This window comes from Nuphar pumila, chromosome 2 (genome assembly GCF_984573655.1).
Source record: "Nuphar pumila chromosome 2, dmNupPumi1.hap1.1, whole genome shotgun sequence".
Lineage (NCBI taxonomy): Eukaryota > Viridiplantae > Streptophyta > Magnoliopsida > Nymphaeales > Nymphaeaceae > Nuphar > Nuphar pumila.
This window is the reverse complement of record NC_143250.1, coordinates 147,727,689-147,733,830: the sequence shown is the minus strand read 5'-3', so window position 1 is coordinate 147,733,830 and position 6,142 is coordinate 147,727,689. Positions and strand designations below refer to the sequence as shown.

The following is a 6,142-nucleotide window of genomic DNA, read 5'->3' as shown; positions in this document are numbered from 1 at the left end:
CTCTGGTTTTGTTATGTGATGCATTGATGGCCTAAATGAACCATCACCGACCTGGAGAGCTGTGAGCTGGGTTGCTTTTCATATATGTTTAATTGCATCACCTAAACCATACAGGTTGATACTGCATACTACCACACTTAGGGTTGGCAATCGTGTCGGGTTGGCGGGTCAACCCGATGGGTTGGCGTGTCAGCATACCTCAACCCGAACCCGACCCGTTTATTAAATGGGTCAGCTGTGGCAAACACGAACCCGACCCGTTTAATAAACGAGTAACCCGACACGACCCGCCAACCCATTTAATAAATGGGTTGGGTCGGGTAAACGAGTTCTCAGGTTCTCGGGTTAGGTTGGCGGGTTGACCCACCCACCTAACCCGTTTATTAAACGGGTCAACCGGGTTGGCATACCCCTAACACGAACCCGACTCGTTTAATAAACGGGTTAGGCGGGTCGACTCGTTTATTAAACGAGTTCATTTTTTCCAAACCCGAACCCGCCTAAGAGGCGGGTTGGCGGGTCGGGTTGGCGGGTTGTGTCAGGTTTTGCCACCCCTAACCACACTGTTCTTGTTGTCCTCACAGGCGAGAGTCCTGTAAGGGTTCTCGCAGGGGTGGATGCGAGATTTTACCTTTACTTTTGCATATGGTGTTGCAAAGCTTAAAGAATTGATTTTTAAGAACAAAGGATAATAATTAAGAATAATATAATATACATTCTGAAATCTCTCATCTGGAGAATGAGGATCTTAGAGATCCGTTCTTGAGGAGTTTGTGAGGATACAAAAACTTTGTGGGCTTATTTTGTCATCTGAATCCAATATTGTGTTTTCTTCTCATGGTCACGGTTTTAGGAAGAGTCTGTCACTTTACTTGAGGGTGATGTTTTTGACACAAGTTTGTTTTGGTACCAAAAAAGTGACACATGTGGGCGTGGGGTGTCTCTTGTGTCTTCGACATTAGATGTGGAGGTCTAATATTCTGAAGGTGATTCGATCGAGGGCTAAGTTTGAAACCTGGTAATAAAATACAAAATGTGTGCTAAGCTACCCTGGGAATCCAACTTGACCTCAGGAATTGTACTCGTTTGGTGTATTTGCAGGCAACGGTAAATTAAAAAGGGGAAACTTAAAGTTGCATGCTTATGGAAAAAGGAAAACTTAAATGAAAGATAATAAAATGATTTATGCATTTCACATAATTTATGCATCCTTCTGCTATGCATTAGATTATGCATATTTCAATTGTTCCCTTAATCATTACATGATAGTGAGTGGGTGATGTTTACTTCCTATTATATGTTGAAGGTTTGTTACTTTCTACTGCTTTAATGTTACTTCATGCATAGTTTATGTGACCAGTTGCATGAATGATTATATAAATGTTGTAAATTGATATATCTGCACTCACTCAAACTATTACATGAAATCTTATCTATATTCTTTGTTTCACCTGTTTTACTAGAAGTAGTTGTGCCTAGAATTTCGGTTCTGACACCTTAATTTATTGGTTTTTCATAGGAACATGTGATCAGTGAGGTTTGGCTAGCTACTGGGAGGGCACGAGAGTCACACTTGGTTCTTAACAGCTTCACTAGTAGAAAAAGTGACTTTTTCTTTTTGCCTTTCAGTTTTACTGTTCTTTTTAGTTTGTGTTGTTTCAGTTAGATGTTGCTTTATTTTTTTGTTGAGTACAACATTGTGTCTTGAGATGAATTTGATTCATAAATAAAGAGGGTTGATTTGGTTCTTGTGGATGATAAATGTAAGTCTCTTTGTGGCATTTGGCTATCCAATTGAAATTGGAACTGTGAGAACTCCGGGAGAAGTTTTTCGTAAAAAAAAAAAAATCACAATTTCAAGGGGTTTGAGTTGAGGTCGCCACATACACACACACAGAGAGAGAGAGAGAGAGAGAGAGAGAGAGAGAGAGAGAGAGAGAGAGAGAGAGAGAGAGATTCTGAATACGAAAAGAGAGCCTTTGACTCTTCACTCATTTGGCCAATCAACTAACATTACAAAACTGAATGGCTCAAAAATAGTCGAATAGAACGGAGGGATCAAGCTATAAAGAAAAACCTTCTTCTAGACATTGGTTTTGAATATCATTCATCAAGTGCTGCAGCTTGGTTGGATGGCCCGTTATGATATTATCAACATGCTCAAACAACATTCTCTTCATCGATTCTGTCATCTACGGTCCAGGCATAACCTTTCTTGTTGGCCCTGAAGACAATAACCTCACATGAGAGAGAGAGAGAGAGAGAGAGAGAGAGAGAGAGAGAGAGAGAGAGAGAGAGAGAGAGAGAGAGAGAGAGAGAGAGAGAGAGAGAGAGAGAGAGATCCTCCTTGAAGCCACTTCATTAGTTTCTTAATTCCCCAGCCCTTCTCATATTACAATTAATCCATCATAAAGGGTCCCAACCTAAAGACTCCAACTTAGGGTGGACAAGGGGACGACCTGGATCTGGCTGTCAATTCGATGGCTGGGCCTAGGCCCGGTTAGGGCCAGCCCTGGGTAAAGATGCCGGCCCACCGCCCACCCATGGCCCCAGTTGGCCAGGCCTGCCCTAACCCGGTTTAGGCCTGCCAGCAATCCAAAAAACCAGCCCAATCCCAGCCTATGAGAGACTGGGCCAGGCACGTGAGCAGGCAACCCTACCTGTTGCCCACCTCATAAAAAACTCTTAACCCCGATCTCCATAATGCAATGACTCATCTACACAAACCCATTAGGATTTTTTTTCCAACTCTAATTACCATAATGGAGTGACTCTTATCTAGACCGATCCCACTTTATCCACACAATCCAAGGATTCATTGAGTACATGACCCACTAAGAAGAATCAAGACAATCAAGAAAATGTAACCCAAACTACATGCCTGACACAAGACTATGCAGGCGATCAAGTTAGAGGACTTGATTCCAGTGGTTAATGTTGGATTATTTTTCAGATCACACAGTTTCACAATCGTCATCATGATATAAAACACGATATAAATCAAGAAATATAACAGTGTAAATAACATGATTAACAAACGACCGAAACAGTAACAGGGAGCAAGCATGGCATTTTCCGCATCAGACCAAAATCCAGACGTAAGCATATAAACAAACACAGGCACAGAACATATAGAAAACAACATGCACATGTTTAGAATATGCAGCAGGCTAAGGCGTACGAAAGTACTCCCCTTAGAGAAGATTCGCCCCCACATACTGTGCAGATCAGGGTCCGGCGTCCTTCCCCCAGGATACAATAGCCACGACGAACCGAACGGTGCACTCCGATGGATCGTCCTTCGAAAACAGCCTCTTCGAACCACAGTTGCAGAACAACCCCTTTCGAGATAACTCACAGAAAAAAGAGAGAGAGAGATGGGAAATCGCAGAATGCTTCTTCAGAAATCGTCTGTCTCAGTCTCTCCGTAACCCCACCCCTGACCACGCTTTTATAACCCACGAACGGTTATGAAACGTGGAAGGAGCCCGTTACGGAATCCGAGGGGACGTGATCCGTTAACGGTCTTCGAAAGATCGAGACCCGTTACGGAATCCGAAGCGTCATAACGGGCACGGAATACGAGGAGTCGTGACCCGTTATCCATTCCCATACCCCATAACTGAATCCAAATCCAAAGAAACTTTGGGTAAAAAGATACTTGTCTTGATTGGATATGGCCCTAAAGGGCCAATTACCCGAACCCGAACCCGGCTCGGCACGGCACGGCGGGCGCGCGCGCGCGCGTGTGTGGTGGTCATCCCACTCTATTGTTCTCAAGAACAAGTGTATGAGTTCTCAAGTGGCTTATAAACCCCACAGAAAACTCAAGCACAAGCAATGTGGGACTATTCCACCTCATCAAGACCACCTCTTTCAAAACAGCCCAGTTTCTCCTTTGAATTCTCTCTATCATCCTTCTTACACCTAACAGTTAACTCCCAAACGTTTTACTTGTTCAGAGTCAATGTTACTCGGTTCTCTGCCTTAATTTAACAATCCTGTTCTCCAGACCTCAAGTGGTCAACAGAATGCAAGGCTATATTGCATAATACTGTGAACTCCGGCCAGGCACTGACAGAAGAAAAAAAAAACCAAGCTTTCACAGGGAAAAGCAAAAACAAAGGATTCCAAAGTAACAAACAGAACCACCAAATATTTCTTTTAAACAATAAGATCTCCCAGCTGAACAAAAAAAAACTAATTGTCAACACACCTGTGTAGGATTCTCACAAGTCTTTCATCGATCAGAGGATGGTAGACACCAACAACCTAAGCACCTTTCATCCGCAACAAGTTGGTTCTAGCACCCGTTGATGGATCCCTCATGACAATATATCCAACCTGAAAGCAGATCATCTACATCAGCAGAACTCCCCCCCCCCCCCATCAGGATATAGAGATACCAGAACAGACAGAAAACTTACTGGAACATCTTGAGATAATCTGATCACGTCCCTCACCAATGTGTCACTTTTAGACCAGATAAGACAATTGTGGCACTGGGTTTTGTTAATCTGACATAGTTCGTCATAAGAACCTCAGCTCACAGCTTAAAATCATAGACAAGATTTGATTGATAAACTTTGATCAACCAAGTACTTAGTCTAACCACCTCTCCCTCTCTCTGGGAAATGTATAAAGAAAATATACATTCTGTGCATTCAGATCTGTTTTCAAATTTCTACAGCATCACACCATGACACTGAAAAGCAAAAGTACTCACATAGGAAAGTATATCTGCAGCAAGGCCTTCTTCAAACGATGGAGGACCAACTTTAGCATCTAGAATAAGCTGGCGAACTGATTTTGACACCAGCTGGATCAAGGACATTATACTCATATTAGCACATGATAGTGACTACACTCCTAAGAGAGTTGAGCCTCAGTCGTCCAACAAATATTTTTGCATCAATTCATGCACAATTTCATTCAGACAATGACCAGAGGAACACTCTAGATTACATTTTCATGTTTGAAAGAGAAGCTATGGTATCCAGACGATCCGTTTGCTCTCAGTACCAGTGTCGACATGCATTGACACCGGGACGCGCCGTTTTACCCTCCGTACAAATAAGTTTGTATTCAATTTATAATTTATAATTATATTTTCAGTATATAATATATATTTAGATTATATTCAGTTTATTTTGAATTTATTTTGTATTTATGTGATTTAATATATATATATATATATATATATATATATATATATATATATATATATATATATATATATATATATATATATATATATATATATATGGCCGTGTTCCCTTGCCCACATTTTTTTGAATTGACGTGTTGTACCCTCCATACCTGTACCCACACACGCACCCAGGTGACATAGAGGAGAAGTTTATTTAGAAATAAACAGCAGCTATAATTACCTCAAGGCCTCTGTGACAGTGGGGATCCGTATATTTTTTTTGTTCATGGGGAATCCAAAGCCTGAATGTAGCTGTTGTATCTACCACCACAAACCAAACCATATTTCCTTCAGTAAGATGCTCATTGACAGCAATCAGAAGATGCTGTATCATATTTGCTCTTTCCAAGAAAAGTAATCAGCTGATTGTTAAAACTTCAACTTATGACAACAACAAACACAACAACAACTACGCCTTCATCCCAAAACAATTGGGGTCAGCGATATGAACCAAAAAAGAAATTCATTTTGGGTCTTCCACATGAATCCTTTTCCTCCAATCATTTCTATCCAATGCCATGTCCTCGGTGAGGTTCAAAGCATTCATATCCTTTCCTATCATCTCCATCCAAGTCTTCCTAGGCCTACCCCGACCTCTTTTAACTAATATATTTTCCCATTTCTCCAACCTTCTAACTGGAGCATCATTAGGCCTTCGCCGAATATGTTCAAACCACCGTAAACGATTCTCTCGCATCTTATTTTCAATGGGTGCAACACCTACCTTCTTACGTATCTCCTCGTTCTGAATCTTATCTTTTATTGTATTTCCACACATCCATCTAAGCATCCGCATCTCAGCTACACTCATTTTTTGAATATAATGTCTCTTGGCAGCCCAACATTCCGTACCATATAGTAAAGCGGGCCGAATAGTTGTCCTATAAAACTTTCCCTTCAACCGCAATGGCATTTTACGATCGCACAACACTC

General features: G+C 41.4%; 1 pseudogene; it reads right to left on the bottom strand.

Annotated features, from left to right (window-relative positions):
• Positions 1-2,063: 2,063 nt before the first annotated feature.
• Positions 2,064-5,543, bottom strand: LOC149847580 (glycerophosphodiester phosphodiesterase GDPD4-like; annotated as a pseudogene).
• Positions 5,544-6,142: the final 599 nt, after the last annotated feature.